General features: G+C 38.6%; 1 protein-coding gene across 8 annotated transcripts in view; it reads left to right on the top strand.

Annotated features, from left to right (window-relative positions):
• Positions 1 to 9206: 9206 nt before the first annotated feature.
• The window catches only part of LOC119890804 (transcriptional enhancer factor TEF-1), a 49937-nt gene continuing 36644 nt past the window's right edge, over positions 9207 to 22499 (top strand). For 2 of the 8 annotated variants that reach the window (XM_038702221.1, XM_038702220.1), the window contains exons 1-2: positions 9335 to 9593; positions 10077 to 10204. The gene's annotated coding sequence lies outside the window, so the exon portion shown is untranslated. Of the gene's footprint in view, positions 9594 to 10076; positions 10205 to 22499 lie in introns of all 8 variants that reach the window. The other 6 variants (XM_038702223.1, XM_038702222.1, XM_038702214.1 and 3 more) reach the window with 5 other exon arrangements.

Here is a 22499-nt window from a genome sequence, read left to right as displayed (position 1 = left end):
ATTGTACTACAGACATTTATTATATCTTGCATGAAATAAATCTTCATGGGGAGGAAAGTGACAGAAGCACGGCACCCTGCCAACAGGCTTTGTGTCTGTTAAGTCACTTTCATTACTCTTCACTTTGAAGGCAATTAATTTTTCATTATTAGGACCGCGAAGGAATGGTCACTTTCCAGAGTTGACTAGTTGGCGGTGGGCTATTTATATGTTTTGATCTGGTCCTCATGACCTGGTGCGAGTACAGCATGGGGTTACCGTGGAGATGAAAGTGAAGAAGCACCATGAGACCAGAAACCCCGGGACAATTAAATTGCATCATACTCTCGCCCCTTGATGTGGGAAACATTTCCAGCTGTCCTAAAACGAAAAGTCTTCTTCAGCACTGTTGATGTGTTGATTTCCCACATCTAAAGAGGAAAGATTGTTAGACCCAAGATTGTGTAGCTCTCCCACCTCTTGAATTTCCTGACAATTACTAACTAAAGGTAGATGATTGCTATGGCTCTTCCACTATTAATGTTGTTTTGGAAACATTCAGGTCCCAGTTGTTGGCTGCACACCAGTCTACCAGGGATGAAACCTGATTTCTGTAAGCATTATTGTTAGAAATTAGTCCTACCTATGTGGTATCATCGACAAACTTAAACAACTTAAAGGTTCAGTGTGTAAGTTTGCATCTAGTGATGAGAGCTGCAAATTGCAACCAGCGACTAAGGGTGCATTCACATGCTCCTCAGTTGGTCCAATTTCCCGAGTTGTGAAATCATACTTCGGACTTCAGTGTGCTCATGTCAGAATTTGGAATCAGCATAGATGCTACTGCAACGATTTGTTGGGTTAGCATTATAAGAGCATATAAACAACACGCAGACATCTAGTTCACTCTACATGGGCAGCTAACTAACTTTTGCTTTTCTTGCTATGTATATATGTACATGTATAAATATGTATATGCAATATATGATTTTGCACGAATCAAAGTTCTGAATACTTCTTTACATCCCATGTACACTTTTTTCTCTTTTTGCAATAAAGATTTAAAAGATTCTGATTATTCTGACACCACATGAATGCACCATCAGTCCACCTCACCCCTCCCTTTCCAATCACATAGTAGTAGCTTGTAGAAGCTATGGTGGGACACACTCGTGTCGGCTCTTGTGCTAAATAATACGTCTTTTCTTACTTTTAATTAACCAGTCGACTGCTACTACTACTACTAACATTACTTGTTGTTGATGTTTCGTACATATCCAACCGTTTGTCCATTTAGGCTACTGTAGAAACATGGTGGCGCAACATGGCGACGTCCATGTAATAGGACTGGCGCTGTGTGTAGATAGAAATGGCTCATTCTCAGGTAATAAAAACATAACAGTTCATTATGTATGGTCTTTATACACCACTGAAAACATAGTTATGGATATTGCATTTTCGTCAATAGATCTTCCAAAACATTACACACTGAACCTTTAACAGACTCTGGGTGGGAAATAAACTAATTTGTTTAAAATTAGTTTAAATTTGTAAAATGCATCCCTTTGAGGCACCAGTGTTAATAACCAGAAACTTCAAGACCTTGTTGTTAACTGTGACCACCAGCTTCCTTCCCTGCAAGAAGTCCAAGATCCACCGACACAGACATGTTTAGACTCCCATTGCAGAAGTTTATCATACACCCTGGATGGTAGAATTGTTTTAAATGTTTCGCTGCAATCAACAAACAGAAGTCTTGCAAAAGTGGCAGATGCCTCAAGGTGTTGAAGAATTGAGCGCAAACATAACCACACTGCGCCATCGACAGACCTATTTGCCCTAAATTCAAACTGGTAAAGTTCAAGAGCAGCACTGGAGTGAAGGCCAGGAGCTTAAAGACCTTTATTGAAACAGATGTTAAAGGGCAGAGCAACAATAACAGCAGACATAAAACATGCTGAGACCCTCTGCTCTGAAAGAAAGTGGTTCAAAATCTGAGTTGAAATAGAGGTTGCGGCTGAGATTAAGTCAGGGCCTGCTGCCTTTCTACTGTTTTGCCTTTGCAGGAGCTTCCTCACGTTGTGTTCAGTAATAAGGAGGAGAATAATCATGGAGGCATAGCAGGATCTGAAAGGGAAATAAAATGAGGCGGTGGGACCAAGCAAAAGCTAGTTCACGCCAACCTTGCTGAAAAAGTTCAATCATTGTTTTAACTTTCAGAACCTGTCTCACTTTGGCCAGTGTCACCATGGTAACCTAAGATGTATAAAAAGCCTGCCTCCCAACCAATCAACTCTCTGGAAAAATAGTTATAATTTCAAAGGGATCTTGTTTGTGCAGACATGCTGCATTCATATTAAATGTCCAATAGGCCACTGTGGCCACAGACCTTTACTTAACATGAATACAGTGTATCACTGTTTGCGCCAAACACCCACTCACATTTTTTGTACTGAATTCAAATTCCTGATTCGTAATAATTACTTTTCTTTCATGGAACAACAATTGGTGCAATTTGGAATAATCATATTAAATCAGTGACACTTACACACTTCTTTAGGTGTATGCTGGCTGTAGCGGTGAAATTGCACAACGTTTTACGATCTACTGGTTTTATATCAGAGGGCTTCTAAACAGTGGACCTGTCACATCTTCCCCACTGTCATATGCAAATGACCAATCATCTCATCCAGCCTGAGGAATGCAGTCAACATAATTCTGTGATTGTACACCTTAGATGTCTTTCATTTTTACCTATCATTTTCCCACATGTGTCAAAAACACAGACTTTTCCAATTTCTAACAATCTAACTAAATGTTTAAAAATTGCATTCCTGTAATTTGATAAGAAAAAACATGTATCGTGCATAAATGGAACAGCTTAACGATGTTAAAATATGTCATTCTGGATGTATGAAATTATAATGTGAAAACCTCCTCAGTAAAATCTCTATGAAGAACTTAAAAGCAAGTTGGACTGGGAGCCAATGACAGAACAGAACAGAAAACAAGTTCTTACATGCACTCAAACACAAATACAGTGCATGAAATAATCCGACCCTGTGCTGATTGGAATACGGGCTCCCCCACTTCTATTCATTTAAACACTAAGTGGCCCTCACTAGTGCTTCTCTCATCTCTGAATAAGGCGAATCAGTGTGGCTGGCTGAGCAGTCAAAGCAGAAATCCAGGGAAGCACCTGGCCTCACACGGCTATCTGATTAGATGAGGTTGCAGGCCAGGCTGAACCAGACCAGGCCAGGCAATGGCAGCGGCAGACCTGGAGTAAAATGAACTAAACCAGGCTAATTCTATTGCACCATGGCCTCCCTTAGAGGCTTAGAGCAGCAGGCTCAAATCAAGGCAACACTATATTGCAACGCAAACTTATCAGCCCAGAAGTCAGGAATGAGGACTGCAGTGGAGAAAATATAGCTTCACTGATTGGTGTTCTCTGAAGCATGCATTTAATGATTATGCTGTTATTATCAACTGTGTCCCCAAGCTCCCGAATTGGCTTAGGAAAAAGAGGAGTTTTATCTCTGCTGAAAGTAGCATGAATGTTTGAGTGACACAGTATAGTGAAGGCATTAGTGAAACAGTTCTGCACACACACAAAAATAGCAAGGATTACAAAAGGGCTTGGAATTTTTGTTGTTTTGTTTTATTTTTTAGTAAAAAATGATTTGCAGATGGTAATGCTTAACATTGCACCTCCATTGAGAGCGGAAAATCTAAAAGCCTAGTCTAAAAGCATGGTTTGCCTTGGTTGGTAACACAGATGAAATATGCAATATGCAATTCAATTTGAAATGGATGCAACCTACAGCATGCGACTGTCATTTAGACACCAGTAGTTACATGCAAACTATACATGGTGTGGTGCAAGTCTTTGCTGAGGTTGATGTATTTGTGAGCCGACATGCTGGGATGCAGCAACTGAACAGAGGTAAATGGAAATGATTGACCTGTTAGGGAATTTAACGACTGGACAATGTAAGGAGACTTATATTGTATACAGTAGGCATGGGAAAGCACCAGCCTAAGTCACGACTTGGTGTTGGACACATCAAACTCATTAGTTATTGCAAGTAAGGCATGCTATTAGGCAATCAAATCGGAACAGGTGCAGCTGAAAACAGCAGGCTGTTGTGTGGACAGAAAGTGTTTGTTATTACAGTGTCATTCTGCGAGGCTGTTTCATGGGTCAGTTCCATTAGCCTATTTTTGTTCGGTTAGGGGAACATTTTTTACCATTTGTGGGCAAAGTGTACACACATTGGCAGTGTAATGCAAGAGTAGTCTGAGCGTGTATGACCTAGGCTTCATTGGTGGGGGGTGACACCAACCAATATAATGTCGACAACCACATCATATTTTACAGCTACATATCAATCACACTGAAACATTAAGTTAATAATATTTTAGTTTGATTAGTTTGTTGTGATTTTTTTTTTTTACTTTACAAGATTATGAGGACAGTGTGAACAACATTTAGTGTATGTTTGGCCTTCAGGTTGTGTGGAGAGCACAGCCTATGAACACAGGTCCTTAACCAGTCCTGCCAAGGCTGAATTACTACCAAGGCAATGTGGGGCATTTTCCCAAGCACCCAAAAGCTCCAGGTTAACTGTGTGTCAACTGTTTTTTTTAAATCGGCAATTTGTCTGAAAATATGCACAACTGTCAACTGAAATGAAAGGGGCTTTAAAGTGGGTGTGAAGTGTGTATTTATCTGAGTTTTGTACTTGTATTTTTTTTCCTAAAGGAATTTGTTTAAACAAATTACCACACAGTAAATTAAGGACCAGCTAGTACTATTGCTTAGAAACACAGTGTTTCTAATCGCACAGATCTGGAGGAATAAAGGTTAATTGGGCCATGGACTCTTCAAATTCAGCCCCTGAAGTGGGACACTGCAACGTCATGACGAATTACAGTTTGATGATTTACAGTAGTAAATCTTACTGTTGTTCGATGTCATTATCAAACTAAGCACACAATTACAGCTACTTATAATTAAAATATTTACAATAACAATTCTATGCATGCTTCCTATAACATAATGCTCAACACAAACATACTGACAAGTTCCACAGTATCTGTATTGCTTTGCTGTTTTGTTGAAGAAGTGTATGTATTCCCAGAGGTGTGGACCACCTGTTTCTAATATGTGGAACATACATTTGAACAGGTGACTCTCCCCCCTCTGTCTCACACTCTTTCACTCATTCCCTGCTGACACATTTGTCCTGTCTTGTCTCCTTTGCCACCTAGATAGCTTATACACCACTGCAGCACTCATGTGGCCACACCCTGTTACACAATAGCTGAGTGCCCTCGCATGAACAGTGTCGTCGCAGGGTGGGAGTGGTGGGTGAGCAATTTGTTTGGCTTTTGATGAAAGGCAATAGCTGCACAGTGAACACAGAGATCAAGACTTCTTACAGTATATTCATAGTTTAACTGTAATCAGTTGGCTTAGTAACCTACAAACCTCAGGGACACTGAAGACGTTCTCTGAATTCTGACACATGTGACGAGAGCTCTCTGGATACAGCAAGATTATTTTTAACAGTTCAAACACTGCCAGCTGATGAATTGCCACTGTTACACCTGAGCTCCTGGAGTTCCATACTGCATTCATCTTTGGGGGGAAAAGGAAGTTCATTAAAGAGGTCCTAGCTTGCTTTCGATGATTAATAACAGCCAACACCCAAGACAATAGAGAAAGTGATATGACTGCTAACAACTGCTTTGAGTGGCTACTGCTAAGATGTGCTACGATGTACATTTTCAGCAGATTAGGGAATAAAAAGAGAGAAAGTAAAGAAAGACAGTCCTGTATGAAGAACATTTAAATCGCACACCTTCCTGTGTTTCTCTCTCAGCTAAACGTGCACAGACAGGTGTTACAAGCTGTTGATGGATGTCCTCAGAGGGGCAGTCGTTCATTTTTATAGATCCTTTTCTTTTGAGGGATTGGTGTCAAAACACAGGCTTCTAATGGATGACTTGTTCAGACAGGACCACAGTTGTGTCTTTGACTGTGCTTTCCGTCTATATATATCAGGCTGAACGTCTGTGAACATAGTGTTACAGATGCATGTCTCTCATCTGAACTTAGCAAATACATTGCATTTTATATTATGATAATAGTTGTTTTCTGAGTCAGGTCATGTTATGGAGATAGATAACTAAACTTAACAACTTTGAGATGACATATAAGATACAATTGCCATTAATCCATAGCATGGTGTGTAAAATATCTATCCCACAGCTTATTTAATAATATCTGTATGCTTAAAGTGATACCCCGTTGGAAGCCACAGTTTGTTTAGGCTGGTGGTTATAGCTTGACAAAGTTTCCCCACACCCAATCTGCACTACAGCCTGCTTTCACATTCCCCTCCTCTCTCCTGTTTGAATTTGGCCAGCATCTTGAACTCAGCTGCTGCCTTTAAGTCCTGTAGGAAATAGTGCAGCCCTGATGTGAGTGATGAAGAATGAACTAAAAATGTGAAGAAGAATAGAGCGCTCCTTCACATTGTTTGCTCTGCTATTTTCTCATCTCTTTTACAAAATCACAAACAAATATAGCACACACCTTCTGCAGCACAATCTAGCTATGTGTAAAAGTGATACTTTTCAATATTCAAGTGACAACTGCAGCTGGGGATCAAGTTATCTTGCTTCACTATAAATGGCACTACATAAAATAGGTAACTTTTTCTGTCCTGTTTGTTTGTTGCAAAAAAACACAGAAATAGATATTTCACACATCATAAACTTCGCAATTTTAATTTCGATAAGACTTTTATGAGGATGTTTTATTGTTGTTTTATTAAAACTATTCTTTCTTTGGCCCTTGTGAGCTGGTTTGGGTCCCTCACTCTAAAAACCAAAAACAGGCTGCAATACATAGATATGGTGTGCAGCAAAATTGCCAACCCTCTGACTGACTTAAATTCTTTATATGAGACAAGGACCCTTAAGTAGGCACAGTCAGTCCTGGCTGACCCAAGTCACCCCCTGAACAGCTGCTTCATGTTGTTGCCATCTGGCCGCAGATTCTGTCTGCCTAAATGCAGGACAAACAGACACAAAACCTCTTTTGTTCCTGCTGCTATAGGCTTTTTTAATAGTTCATTGTGAGATGTGGACTTCTGTGTAGTATGTATTTATTTTTGTGGTGGTTGTTGTTTGTATATGTGTTATTTACGTTACATTCTGCTGCTGCACAACGAATTCCCCCCTGGGGACAATAAAGACTACTTGAACCTGAACTTTAAAATATGATATTTCGCAGGTGAAATGTCACTACATGAAAACAACATTTGAAATGTAGTAAAAACACCACATATGTCTGTATGTGAATTTATCACTTGATAAAATGTGTACATTTAAAAAGAAAAAAAAAAGAAGATATTTCACACGTCATTTTAGAAACTTAATGCGTGAAATTTGCTGATATGCATGTAAACTAGAGTGAAGCAGTCAATAGTAGCTAATATTAAATACAACAATTAATAAAAAATGGCAATCCCTACACTATATTGATACCGTGCATGCTCAGATAAACACAAGTACATAAGTTAATGCCAAGGTCCTTGTCACTTGTCACCATCAGAGGTAACAGTGAGAGGAAAAAGTATGTTGTGGATCATGAAAACCACACGTCTTCTTGTTAATTTATCACATTTCACATGTAATAAATAGAATTTTTTGTTAGGGTGCTTTGCAGTTGTGTAATGTATTTGAGGTTCTGATAGTTTATTTTACTAGAGTATTTTTATTTTATGCTACTTGATACTTCATCATCTCTACACTTTAATGTTTCATTAATTATAATCCAATGATATAATATATATAATTATTAACCTTTGCACATTCCCTGGTCAATATGTTGTACATTCCCGTATAAAACTCTACAGCACTTTCACTTAAATAACCATAAGCCATATTGTGCTTCAGAATCAAAATCAGAAATACTTAATTGATCCCCGAGGGGAAATTCTTTGTTACAGATACTCACTTGCACATGAAGGCATACAAGGAATAGAAATAATAGTAGATGTTGGTAAGTAGAGAATATAAGAAAGTCAAAATCTAAGAATATGATAAATAATAAATGTGTACAGTATTATACGGTGTTAACAGGAGTGTAATGATAAATAGCAGCAATGAACAGCATTATCAGTATTCACAGAAGTGTAACAATAAATAGCATTAATGAATAAATAGTGTAATAATAATAGGTGCAGGTAGTGTTGAGGTGAAATGGATTAAAAATCCTTAAGAGTTCTGGGACTGAGAAACATATTGTTTTAGTATTTTTATTTATATTTTATTGTCAATTTTATATTTTTGCTTCTAGACTTGCAGTATTTGCTTTCATCTCCCTTTACATTTTCTACTTAATATGTTTATTATTATGCACCAATATACCAAAGCAAATTCCTTGTATGTGACAACCTATTGGCAATAAACCTGATTCTGATATGTATCATTCTGCACAATAAGTACTTTTACTTTTGGTACTTTATAGTATGTATTGATGCTGATACTCGGGTACTTTAACTTACATATAAAGTAAACTTTATTTGTAAAGTGCTTTTCACACTGACAAGTCACAAAGTGCTTTACAAAAACATTAAATGACCACCTGAGCCACATAAAGAGGGAGTGAACTGAAAACTCAGCATGTAATAAAAATACATAAGATAAGATAAAAGACTTTATTGATCCCTAACTGGGGAAGCTCATTTGTTACAGCAGCCCCAGATACAACACAAAACAACATATAACAGAAATAGAAAAATAAGAATAAGAGTTATATGTACACTATATACACCTTTTATATACAGAGAATTGATGATAAATACACAGTACATGGTAAAAATACACAATATATACTACATAATAAAATACACAAATAAATAATATAACATGCAGACCTGAAGCCGGATGTGTGACTTTTATTACCTGTAAAATATTTTCATAATCAGGAAAAGGTTCAGGCTTTCACCTTCCATTGTTTGCTTTTTTTTGATTTCCCATCTCTCGCATATTACTACTTTTACCTGTTCAGTGGCCAAGAAACATATAGATCTAGCTGTGACAACAACAAAACTCTCCTCTAGGGCCACCTGGCATAGACATGGGTTTGGTATGCTTGAGGTGATCTGAGAGTGACTTTGTTCTGTGCTAACGGCTGTACGTTCCTTGGGAGGTCAACACTGAAGTTGGAGCTGTAAAATCGGAGTTTCGTGGTGTCCCTGAAGGCATCAGTTCTCGGGATGTTTTGTACCCTCCCTGCCCCTGCTGCTGCTGCTGCCTGCTGCCTGCTGCCCGGGCTGTGCTGCCGGGGCTCGGGATGACGCCACCTCTCGCTCCGCCCCGGCGCAAACTCGCTCTTTGCGTTCATTTCATTCCTCTTCTCATTCCGAGCATTCTTCGCATCTCTTGTCAGTGCGCGAAGCGATTCACCTACACCTTCCTGGCTGGCCCAGAAACACCAGAATAACTTGACATAGTATTAAAAAAAATACCCCGTAACATCCCATTACCAAAAGAAAGGGACATTTTTTTTTATATGAGATATCAATAACGAGGTAAGTTTCAATGGTAGTTGCAGGTATCCAAACTGGTTGTAGACTTCTGTTCGTGGGGGTTTAGTTGACGTCTTTGGAAATATTGGGCAGTTTATCAAAAATGTTAGCTTATGTAGGTGTTTATTATTTATCCCATGGCGTGAAGTAAACGTTAGGTCGTCTGTTTCCATCGCTGAGAAAGATAGATAGATAGATAGATGGCCGATTCTGGTCGCTGTTGCAACAGGGTGCTCACTTTGAGCACTCACTGCTGTAGCCGATGTGGCGTTGACATAGCACCGAAAATCTTTGACATTTTTCACATATTTCTGAAAAGAAGCCCGATCATACGCCCCTATAAAAAGCCCCCAGATGCCGTTTGCCCTTTGTCAGATCCTCAGAAACTCCCAGCAGCGTTCGGGATGAACTAAAACATATACAGCACGAATAACAATTTTTTGGACAAGATGACGGTTGAAAACGTTGCTCTTTTCCTCTCCGTAGTTGGCTCAGCCGGAGTTGTTGGAGATTTCACCGGAGCATTTTCGGACCACCTCGAAGAAAACACAGTGGAGAGACTTGTTGCTTCAGCACGTTTGACGGTGCTTTTTTAATCGCCATCGAAGTTTTGTGTAAGTATATATATTTTTCAAATATATATATATTTTTACACGTTTGTTGTTTGTTACTTCTCTGACCTGTCTGTGTGTAGCTCTCCATGTTGTTACTGTAACTCTTAACGGGAGCAGGAGGGAAAGGTTAGCTTAAACTCCTGCTTTATTGTTTCATGCTGCGGGGTGGGTTTAAGCTCCTCTGTGTCCAAACAAACAACCACTTTTACAAAAACAATGCAGTAAATAAAAAATTTGTCGGTTCGTGCGTTACTTTTTGCGGTGTAACATAACATTAAATGGCCTAACATAACCATGTCCAAGCTAAAGTCTTTGGTTGTCGTCGAAGAGGAAAGTTAGCTTTAATTAATCTTTATGGAGCTTTTATTTGGGGGTTCCTTCACTCACCTTTTCCTTCCTGTAATTTGGGAAGTGCCTGCTCAGCTAAAATTGAGCCCCCCGCCCTCCAACTGTAACGTTAGACCAGCTGTGCGTGTCACCAAGTTTTACTCCTTACAAGGATTTCATCCCTGTAACTTTTTATGTGGAGTCTGGGAAAATTACACAGGCTGTTATGCTAAGGGAGGGATGAGATTAAGGTCAAAAGCTTCCATTAGCAACAGTAAAGTTGGCTGGTGTACACCCTGTTGCACAAAGCACTGAAAGATCTCCCCTTTTGTGCCAGACTTTGGTCAGTCGCCACTTTTCTATCCCAGACACTTTACTGAATATGTTCAGCTTGAAATGGTCAGATTTGGTTTGCTTTGAACAAACAGCCCAGTCATGTAATCAGGCCACAGTTTACACAGCACCGATATGCTGCTGGGATTCAATCAAGGAGACTTCAAACTTCAGTCCTGTAGCTGCAAATAAAAAAAATACTACTTGATGTAACCTTGTTCATTCTCTTGTGAGCTCTCCAGTTGTGCTTTTTAGTATCTCAGTCAGGTGTCTAGTCACACTGGTCTTGACATCTCATGGCTTCAGTTGTGTTTCATCGTCAGATTAAGGGAATTTCCTCTCTAAAACATGCATTTTGGGAAAGTTGCTGTTTTGTATTCTAATGTAGCTCTGCCAAAGAAGTGACACAACTGAGCAGTGGTTGTTAATAAAAGACCTGCACAAAATCCACTTTCCTTCCCCACTACTACTACTACTACTACTACTAGTTTTTGGCTGCAGCACCTACAGCTTTTGTTGTAAAAGCAGCTGGTTACGACGAGTGCACAAATTCTCTACTTTCATAATGCAAAGATGTTTTTTCTTACACTTAACATTTTATGTAATTTTTAGAAGATAAAAAGACAAAAGTACATGGAAGAGACATAACATTTTTCATGTAATTAATGTGATGGGACTGTTATAACTTCCAGGAAACCATTTGAATGCAGTCAGGCATAACCCCTAGGCAAGTCACAGTGTAAATCTGCTTGCTTGGTAGGAAAAAAAAATTAGGGGTAGAAATAGATGCTTTGTTTTCAGCTTATGCAACCAGTGGACCTGTTGGCTGAAGCCTGCATAACATTTGTGCAAGGATAGGATGTTGTCTTTGTTTGACTGAATGAGACTTTACCTCCGAAGCTAGGAGTTTCCAAACTCCCTCAGCTATTTGATAGAGCATAACACAGCCCATTAAGTGTTACCTTTAGTTTGTTACAGAGACTACAAGAGAGACATGTTCACAGTTGATGACACTGAGCCTGGGTCTTTCTGTATATTAGGATTTGTCTATACTTTTAAAATAATTTGGAGTTAGTCATGAGCAAAAAACAAAACAAAACAGTTTACACCCACTTATAAAGTTTTTTTAAAATAATGTCATTGTGTTACGATAATCACAAGTGGGATTTGATCATATGCCAGTGAACGTCTGAATGAGACGGGCTGTTGCTGTTGTGGACATATTGCTTCACTGGCTACACATGTGATTTGTAACTTTAATGCATTGTTGGTTCACATTTTGACCCTTTCTGCTGCCTTGTTGAGGTCTGAGGGAAGGACTACAGAGAGTGTAGTCTATCTGTTGTGAAGTGTGGACAGAAGAATGGGCTTTTGTGAAGCGCAGAGTAGACTGTGTTACTTCCTGCAGCAAAGTGAGACTCTTCTTTTTCTTTGGATGTCCACACTGGATATTGTTGAAGGGTAGCCGACTTTCAAAAAATGGTATTTTGGCCAAACATTTAGCCGATGTATTTGCTCATTTTATGCTTTATGAGGAAACATGGCAAATATAAATTGGTGCTTTTGTTTTTTTCAAAGCAAAGATTTAATTTCTCCAGCCAGCGACAACATCTTGTGAGCTTGGCATCGTGTGTCTACTCATATCATCCTCCTTACCATATACGTTTTCATATATTTAAAATCTGTTAAGCTCTTGCCGTGTTTGTGCAGTGACATAGAATTTCATGCAGTCTTTGCATACAGTAATTAAAGAATGTGACCATGTTTACGTCTGACACGTGGAGATATACTTACGAGATATAACCAGAGTTACCTGGAATGACAGGGATGCTCTGTGATTCCTAAAATGCCTGACAGATAGATATATAATTTTTTTTTTACCAAAGAAGGAATCCAAACTGTCCCTTTAGCCACTCATACTATTGTCATTTACTTACATTTTAGAATAACATAAAATGGTCACTGACCTTTTTTGATTAATAGCACGTTAAGCGATAACCGTCTGTGTGTGAGAGAGAGAGTTATAACTGCCGGAGAGAAGCACCTGTGTAGTCCGTGCTCTATGCAACAGGTGCCATAGATCACACAGTTCAGATGTAAACCGATCATATCATACATTTCTGTTTAAGGTTTAGGCTATATTTCAATATTAATTTTATATGCACTAGAATGCAGTTAGAACTTTTAGCAGTTTTTTGTGTTTACTAGTGTTTGTGTGCACAACAGATAAAGAGACTTGTTGAGCAGATTCAAAAGGAAAACATTTCTTTATTTTCCTGAGTTGCACCTTTTGTAACACTTGGCAGGTTTGTCTGGTCTTTAACGAGATGTCTTCATGGCTCAGATGATATTATTGTATGTTACTTTTGAGAGTTGAAAGCTTTGGTAGTTTTTACATAGTTTTTGGACTGTGATGTATACTATACACGCATTAACAGGACATTTAAAAGGCTTTACCTGACTGAAAATACAGCTGTACGTGCGAAAAGACATGTTTTCTATTTGTAGTAATGGCCTGTGACATTCCTCATGGGAATGTGAATACATTATGTGGCCCACATTTTAATGGAAATGATAATACATGGTATTATTTTTTTTTTGTTATAAAAATTCCGGTCTAGAAAAAGATCTGTGATCTGTAATTGAATCTGGACGCCGAGTCATTAATTGCGTTAATTAGATGTGATGTGTGGCAGGGGTAGAATCACATCAAAACATCAGTGTTCTCCTTGGTCAAAGCACGCTTTAAAAAGGGGACACTCCTGCAGGCTTCCAAGCTGTGTGTGCCCTGAGGTAAACCCTGGTCTAGAAAGGGAATTTTAGAGTATGCGCTGCTGCTCAGCAGTTTGAGCAGGGCCCACTGAGGCCAGCGGAGAGTGCCACCAAAAAGGAAAAGCTGGCTCAAAGCCACTGACGTCATCTAAGTAAATCTGCTTCAGTACTGCAGCCATAAAATGACTGCCAGCTACCGAATGCACTTTGGCCCTGTCAGCCACCTCAGAAAGTGCAACACAGTTTTCTGTACATACTTATGGAAGAGAGGCTGTATTTAAAAGTATTCTCATTTTGCTCGATTAATAGCAGACTTTGCCGATTCATTAAAAAGGAACAAGTCATGTTTGAGGCTTTTTACTTTTACGTGAAGCACCAAATGATTGAGCTTCTCTGACCCTTTGAAGCCGCACCACTTTAATATTACAGCCTTATAATGTTTACCATATGGCAATCTCAGTCATGTGCGCTGGAAAAACGGCATTTAGACAGGATAATGTCTTAACCACTCATCATCGACATGCAGAACTCAGAAGTTATGTAGGCGCCGGGACGTGTGCTTTTTCATGTTTTATTTGAATAAAAAGACGAATAAATGAGGAGCCTCATGATCACACACACACATGAAAAGCAATATGTACTCCATGAATCATTAGATGAGTCAGTTTCTGAAACCACTATAAACATTTTCAGTTCTTAACCACAATGGAAGCAGGAAATCTCTGCTTCAACAACTTCCTTTCTCAGTGCTGGGCATAGTAGCAGTAGTGGTGTTCAGCTTCCCACTAGTGAAAGGAAACCCATGGAACAAAGGCACACAGTCACTTCATTTACTGAAACTGTGTATAATTTGTGGCTTGTATTCAAATGTGGGTTATTCAGTCTCTCTGGCATCGTATTCCCCAGTCGTTGCTTGTAATAAATTCCCACAAGAGCTTTCATCAATGGTCGCTGTATTGTTATCATGGCTGACACAGATCAGGCAGGCTCTCTCTGCCCTGAAGGTACCCTGGATTCAGCGGAGGCACAGATAGACTGGAGGGTAAGCTCCCAACATTAATATGCAGGCTGTGCCCAGTAAATTAGTTTGGAATCTGAGCCGGGACACAGCAACGGGAGAGCTGTATTGTCCAAACTGTTTTTTTCCCCCTCTGTTTAATAGATCCAAATAGATGTTTTCATCAAGGAGTCTTTTTGGTTTATAATTACATCATCAACACGGGTTAGCTGTGGTCTCAACAAAAAAATACATCTTTCATTATTCCTTTTATTTTTTCACCTATGTGTATGTAGTTTTAAAACAAGATAAAAGATAAGTTACCAATATTTTTTGTTATTAACAAAAAGCATAAAAAGGCCAAAAACCAAAGGTGCCAATAGTCCGTTTCTTATAGTTTCTGACTTCCTGTCTCTTGCACCCAGCCCCAAGTTAATGTGTTCCTACTAAAGACGTAAATCTTCAAGCCTATTCTTTAAAAAGGCTAAATTATTTTTTAAAACAGCTGGGCACTGTAGTTTTTAGCAAACGCTGCTTAAACGGCGCAAGTAGAGCATTTGGAAGAGGAATCAACTATATGAGGCTTTGGCTTGAGAGCCAATACTTGTGTGTAGCTTCAATTCATTGTTGATTTTAGTCTTTTCATGGGATTTGCATCACCGAGCATATTCTTTAAACACTGTCAATGGCGTCTTCATTTTACAGTTTGAAGCTTTATATTCAGATGAGTTGATTTTTCTTTTTGTTTTACAAATCAAGGCGATGAACCGTAAAGCAGTTCGTGATGGACAAATGCTCCAGAAAACATGGATTCAATTTGTTGTTCATTGTTTGGTACGCTGAAGACTGTACATAGCGTTTTAGTATAGTGTCTAACTGAATAACTACCTGCTTAGTGTCTCACAAAAAATATCAGCCTTGGATCCTTATTTCTCATTACAACCGAATGCCCCAAAAATTCCAATTACAGTAGGCTATACAAGTCAAGATAACTTTATTGTTTGTGTTTGGTTTATAAGTGCATTGGTCTCAAAATTGATTTTTTTTTTTTTTTTTTTTTCTTCTTTTGGATGAACTAGAAGAAGTCATAAAAATAGAAAAGACATTGTTACATTTTTGTTGCTGTTGCGGGATCTTTGTATCCTCTCATCGGCGTGTGCTGCTCCCACATGGACTGCCTGCGTCTTCATACCACATGAAAGAGGAATTTGGCACAATATGTCTCTTTTTGTGTTAAACAAAAGAGTTTTAATTTATCTTTAGTTGGGCTTATAATTTTGTGGTCATGCCAATAACCTTTAGTTATTGGCATGGCTTTAGTATGAGTAAGTCGCAGGTATTTGATTATTTCTTACATAGGTGACTTAATCTTTTAATCCAAGCTAAACTATTCAATCAATAGTTTACATAAAAATTATTTAAGTATTTTGAAACTGTACATGGCCGAAAAGGTAAACAATCCCTAATTAAATTGTTTTGGGACGTATTGTGTGCAGACATTTCTTCATTTCCTTAGAATTGTTATGTTCACTTTCTTCAGTTATTAATAACATTTCCTATGGTTATTCTCTAAATACTTGTTAAAAAGTTTAAATATTGCCTTTAGGAAGATTTATGATGGTTATTATGTGCTGTGACTGTCTACGTGAGATGAATAAAGAATTTTCTTAACAACAACCTTTTAACTCCAGTCTGCTCTTTAGGTACAAATAAAACAGCTACATGACCACAAACGCTGCTCAGTTTCTTAGAGCTTGGCAGTAGGCTGGTATAGCATCAAATGAACAATAATTAATAACTTATAATAGCATAAATAATAACTTTACCTGTTGGGTAACATATCTATGTTACTAATGATGATGTCTTAAAAATATTGGGTGTAAATAAATTCCTAATGCACCCACAGTCTGGCCCAAAGTAAAGTCACATTAAACATAACTGGTAAGTAGTAAAAACAAATCTCATTTGATTTTGTCAATTTCACTAGGCTGCACAGCATCTCTTAGGAGGCTGTTTTATTCATGACAGATGAGTCCAGTGTGATATGCAGGAGTTGCCAAGAGAAAAAAGAAAGGAGAGGAAAAGATGGATGTGAAAGACAAGCAAGTAAGAAGTATATAAGGGGATAAATGCTGGTTAGTAGAGAAGAAGAGACAAAAGTCAGTGTGAATTGGCAGAGCCAAATGCAAATGGTGGCCTTCATGCTCATCACAGTGATTTGTTTTTTCATGCCCATCCGCACGCGTCCTGAATGATCCAGCGGCCAGCCTTCGGCCTGGTCTGCTCTCATAACTGTCAGGAGATCCTTTATCTGACGGACCTTTATTTACAGCTTTAATTTCCTGAGCTTTATGAGTTCCGCTCACACTCCACACCACTGCGACATGGGCGTGTGCTGCCTGGAATGCATTGCACATTTTTGATAGGCAAATGTCTTCTGAGCTTTCATTACATGTCATGTGAATTGTATTTTTTTTAATATGTAATTTGGTATTCCTGGCAGGGCAGGCATGTACCCTCATTTTTGTCTCTTATATTTACAGTAAATTTTCCCTCTAGTTGTTCAGAGTGAAAGACCTTTTCAGCTATGCCTCGCCTCTGCGTTGCCGACATATCTGATGTTGTCCAGGTTATGTTGTTGCTACCTGGTTCTCAGTCTGAGGCAGGTAGGGAGGGAGTGCTTTGACAGACCCTGTAAATCAATCCCATTCTCTGGCAAACAAAGATTGATCCCACAGTGGCCTGATGGTTGCTGGGCGGTGGGATCCAGGCCTCAGATTTGAGTGGGATGATATCAGACAGATTCACGGCACCTAAGCCTGCCGGTTCAAAGAGGCATGAAATAAACACGAGGCCGTTGCCAATAACAGAGGCAGCATAAGTAAGCTTTCTAGCCTCTCCAGTGGGCCTTTCGGAAATTGGTATTGAAAACCTTGTTTATTCACTCATCTGTACTCCAAACCTGTGGATTTATTCATGAAACCTAAAGGAAAATCCGATACAGAATCAATAGTTTTGTCCTGACATTCTTGGTTAGTTTAGTGTCATACTGTAATTGTGTTTTCGACATGACTGTGTTAATTAAAATTTTCCCTGCCATTTGCCGCATTTTCTTTTCTTACATGAAATTGCAGTAGGGTTAAGTATGTGCTCCAAAAAATATTTATTTATTTATTTTAATTAATGACTGGGACTCTTATTCATTGCCACACCTGCTTAGCTGATTTAGATTTACAGTACTTCTGTAGATTTTTGTGTAATTGCATTGTGCTTGTTCCCTGTAACTGAATCTCAAGGTCCTCCAAGAAATGAATGTCAAAGACTTCATTCCATAAACATGCTTTTCCCAAGGTAATTAATTTGTTTTAATGACAGAAACTAAATGGAATTTCAGCAACGTCTGTCATTGTAAATGTTCATAGTTGGGTTATGCGTGCTCAAAATGGAATACTTTTGACATTGCTGTTATAATTATGCAAAGGCCGGGATATGTCTTTACAACACGCTGCAAATGTTGAGTTTTGAAATCACATGGTAATTATAGTTTTACACACTGTGGCCTTAACTACTGTGGGCCATTATGGGGTGCACAAAAGTCATTCACAGAATCATTATTGCACCCTCTGAGATAACGGCACAAAAGAACTCCACATGGAAAATTACATTTGAGACCTCTCATCTGCTATTTCATTACCTTGCTCTGTCTGATGGGTGAAATGGGTTCTCTTAATTTAAGGAGCTGGATTCCAGCTTGGTGAGTGGTTTATGTAATCTCACGGTAAGTGTAATTTCCCCATAATGCCATGTCACAGCTACTACTCTGCTTAGCTACCACATTCACTTATTGCATTGCAGGCCATCTCCACCACGCATCTCACAAATAAGGCAATTTCTATGGTGTACACCCTGCAAAGACAGAAGTATGCAATTATCCGTAAGCCGCAAGCGTTTCTATGGGTGACATTCATACCTTCTTTTGACAGACATAATTAGTCCACAGATTCTACGGCACTAAGAGATCGTCTTCGTTGACAACTCTGCCAGGGTATTCCAACGTTGACACGGCAGAAGCATCCAATTGATGTTACTGGATGCAGAGAATCTAATATATTGAGCATGGGGATGACTTTCATCCTGTATTGTTCGAGCGCTTGTGTGAGGACAAGTCAACAAACTCATCTTCATTCGACATGGGAAGATGTAAATAACAGGGTTAGTTTAATAAATCAATATATTAGGTTGATTTTCTGTTTACTGACACTGGTATTTAAAAGAAAGGATGCACACACTGTTTACTGTATGCACATGTGTGCCGCCTCCTTTTTCCTCTTTGAATGCAAACACTCATTTCCTCCATTATTCCACCACATCCCACATTATATTGACAGTAATTTTACATTTTATTAAAAACATTGTAGTTTTGACAGTGCAGTGTACACCAACTGAGAACTGGTTCTGCAGTTCAAAATATTGTGGGTCAGTTGTCAATTCATGATTAAGGAATAGCTTTAATTGACACATTATTAAAAAATTTGGCTTTACATAATCTTTTGTATGAACCCATAAAGTTCTGATCATGTTGCTAATAATTTATAATTATGTGATGTCTTATCAAGTGATGCTTAAATCCTTCAATAAATTATTTATAGATGCTAAATTGTTGCATGTCTACACCCATGTTTTATTCATCTTCGTATAAATGATTAGTTTGCACATTCTCCAAACATCTGTTATTTGCAGCCACCAACCAGTAAGTTGCATTAAGTGTTTCAGTTAAGCATTGCTAACACTTTCTGAATTGTGTGTTTAAGAAAGGTGACAGTTTGTTTAAATCCACCGTATTTGACAAGAGACATTACTCACATGACAAAGAAGCAAATGGAAAAAGGTCAAATCAACCAGTTTCTTGGGGGGGAAATGTAACCAAAAGCATACTTTTGACATGGTCTGAGGCTTTGTGCAGCTTGGATTAAAAAAAAAAAAAAAAAACAAAAGAGGAAAAAAAGTAAGGATCATTTTGAGAATGTAACGTTTCAGAAGATGTTTTTAAAATTGCAGGAAATATCTAGGTGGAAATTGAGTTCTGGGTGACCTGAAGGAATGAGTGCAAGGTTGTGTGCGACGCTGGTTGTTGCCCAAAAATGTAAAAGTGACTTTAAATGTTCTCTGTGGCTTTTAGATATAACTTTTACTCCTTCACTTGGGAGTGAAACTTCACATATCTAGAAAGATTGTTGTCCTGCCTTTGGTACCCTAACCCTAATCAGGCGCACTTAAACCACTGCCCCCGCCATGTCAGAGGTTATTATTATACATTGGGAAATGATCTAACATTGCTTTAAAGAGAGTGGGATGGAAGTCAGTTTATACTGTGTTGTCAGGTTTGTTGTGTTATTTGTTTTGGTTGACTTGTTTACAATTTCCCTCAGATAATGATCAGCGTCCTGAAGACATAGCTGAGCTCATATTAGAGAAAAGCCCTCTGGAGAAACATTGTTCATGGGGCAATCTTTTGTATTAATATTTATCTGTTGCAAAGTGATTAGCGACATGCTCAGTGATCTGACTACTCCTAGATTTTAGACTTGTTTCTTTCCTTTTTAGATGCTCTGATAACACATTTTTACAGTGGGACAAATGATCAATATATCGGGTACAGTGTTTCCATCAGGATATAGGATAGCGGGGAAAGAATAAAGTGGCACAAAATGGAAATACTCATGTAAATACTGAAGTAAGTGTACTTTGTTACTTTCCATCTCTAGTAATGACTCTGGAATTGCAAGATTAAGCACACCATGTTTATCTTTGCTGACATATTGCACAAAATTTAACCTGTCGACCTGGCATGTAAATTAACTTGATTTTCTCTGAAACGGATATGTAATTGTATGGTCATGTTGAGGTGGTGTGTAGCCTGTATAATAGTATAGAATAGACATTGCATTTGTCAACAGTAGTTATATAATGTTGATGTAGTCTTTACATGAGTGACTTGTTAGATAGGATAGTTGCTGGAGTTGATTTTAAATGTTCATTGGGTGTTACTGTAACAGTGTTCATTTGCTGGTGTGATGTTGGAGGAAAGAACCTGCAGAGGAGGGAAACACCAGTGTGTAGGGATCAATCTGGTGTGATGGACAGAGACCCAAAGTCACTAAAGACTGCTGAACTTAAACATATCCTAACAATAACAACAGAACCAGTCATCATTGATCAAAATTATATTTTTCATAAGAGGTTTAGATGGACATACAACAAATGTTTGAATGTTCTGAAATATTTGTTTTCCTTTGCTTGGTTTAATGGGTCTGTGCTATAAAATTTTTTAAAGTATGGTTTAGACATTATAACACTTAATTGAAGCAATACTTGCAGCAACTCTGGCATAAAATGTCATGGCATTTTGTTATAGTAATTCAGCTTTTACAATACCAGGGTTTGGTGCTTGATGAGGATAGAAACAAACATTTTCTTCACAACCCCATCTTGCTAAAATGAAAATGTAAGCTGGAAGTCATTAGGAGCACAGTTCATCATTTGGTTGGGATGAGAGGAACACATCTAGAAAGAGTCCCAGCCTTTTAGTGGTTGAAATGGGAATTTTTTTCCCCCTCCCTCTTTGTGAGTTAGTTCTGCAGTGTCAGCAGCCAGCACACAAAAACGGAATTCAGTAAAAGCTCCCCCTGCTCTCTGGGAGTTTTTTTCCCCCAACAGCTTGCTCCCATCCCCCCCTTTCCCCCTCATGAACTGACATGCTGGAAGAAACATATGCTACTATTCCCACTTCCTGACAGCTTGTGCTGCTTGAATAGGATCTTGCTCAGGGAGGAAGCAGTTGTCTGGAAAGAGGGGAGAGATTAAGAAATGAGAGAAACCTCAGTGAGTTGTTAGTGAAGGAAGTAAAACATAAAAGGTATTTATTAATCGGGAGTTTAGGGTAAAGACCAGTAACAATTTGATAGTTGACAAACTCTGAGATTTATATCTGGTTGGGTCTTTGGTCTTCAGCTAGACTAAATAAAAAGTCACACTCAACATATAGTAGACATGCTACATGAATGTTGGGGACTGATTGCACGTAAGTAAAACAGAGGATAGTGTCGCTTCATTTTACACCGTATGTGTGGTGTGGTCACCTGACACATTGTCCTCCATCAGTGTGTACACTGGATACGTTCAGCCACAATACTGGCATGCACTTAGAAACATTTGACAAAGCTCACAATATTCAATAATGTACTTACTGTGTTTAGCTGAAAAAAACAGACATGAAACCTGAAATAACACTTCAGGTCGCACAGTGTGAGTGAATCAGGAGCAGTTACAGTATAGACAGCTGCATCAGACGATGAAATATGTAGCTATACAGCCTGTCAGAGAATTTCCTTTTTAGTGAGGAAAGTGATGTGTTATCCACTTGTTGCTTTGCCTATTCCCTCTGGGAACTGGCCAGAGAACCCGCCTTTCAGAAGATGTGCCTTTATTGTGTTCTTCATGCTTTTGTGTTCATTTGCAGTACCTGGGAGCACGCTTTTTGTTTTTTGTTAAACATTCAGTCCCCTGCATACCTTATTTACCTGTAATTAAGTTTTGTCTTATATACTTTGAGTTGACCAGTTTGCTTGAACTGTGTCCTTTTCAAGGGGTTAACCTGCTCATCAGCATTTGCAAGATAACCCATTTGACAAACGGATGAGGAACCACAATGCACATACACAATTAACTATAAATGGCCAGCAGACATGCAAATGTTTCTGTTTGTTTCTGTGGTTTTTGGGCTTCATCTACCTCTTAAGCCAGCACACCTCTGCCATACATATTGTAAAAGTATAAACTCAACCTCTACATGATGAATGATCTATG

The sequence above is a fragment of the Micropterus salmoides genome, unplaced genomic scaffold (assembly GCF_014851395.1).
Source record: "Micropterus salmoides isolate LMB-PRFRI ecotype aquatic unplaced genomic scaffold, ASM1485139v1 Ms_hic_scaffold_6, whole genome shotgun sequence".
NCBI lineage: Eukaryota > Metazoa > Chordata > Actinopteri > Centrarchiformes > Centrarchidae > Micropterus > Micropterus salmoides.
This window is presented reverse-complemented; position numbering and strand designations above follow the sequence as displayed.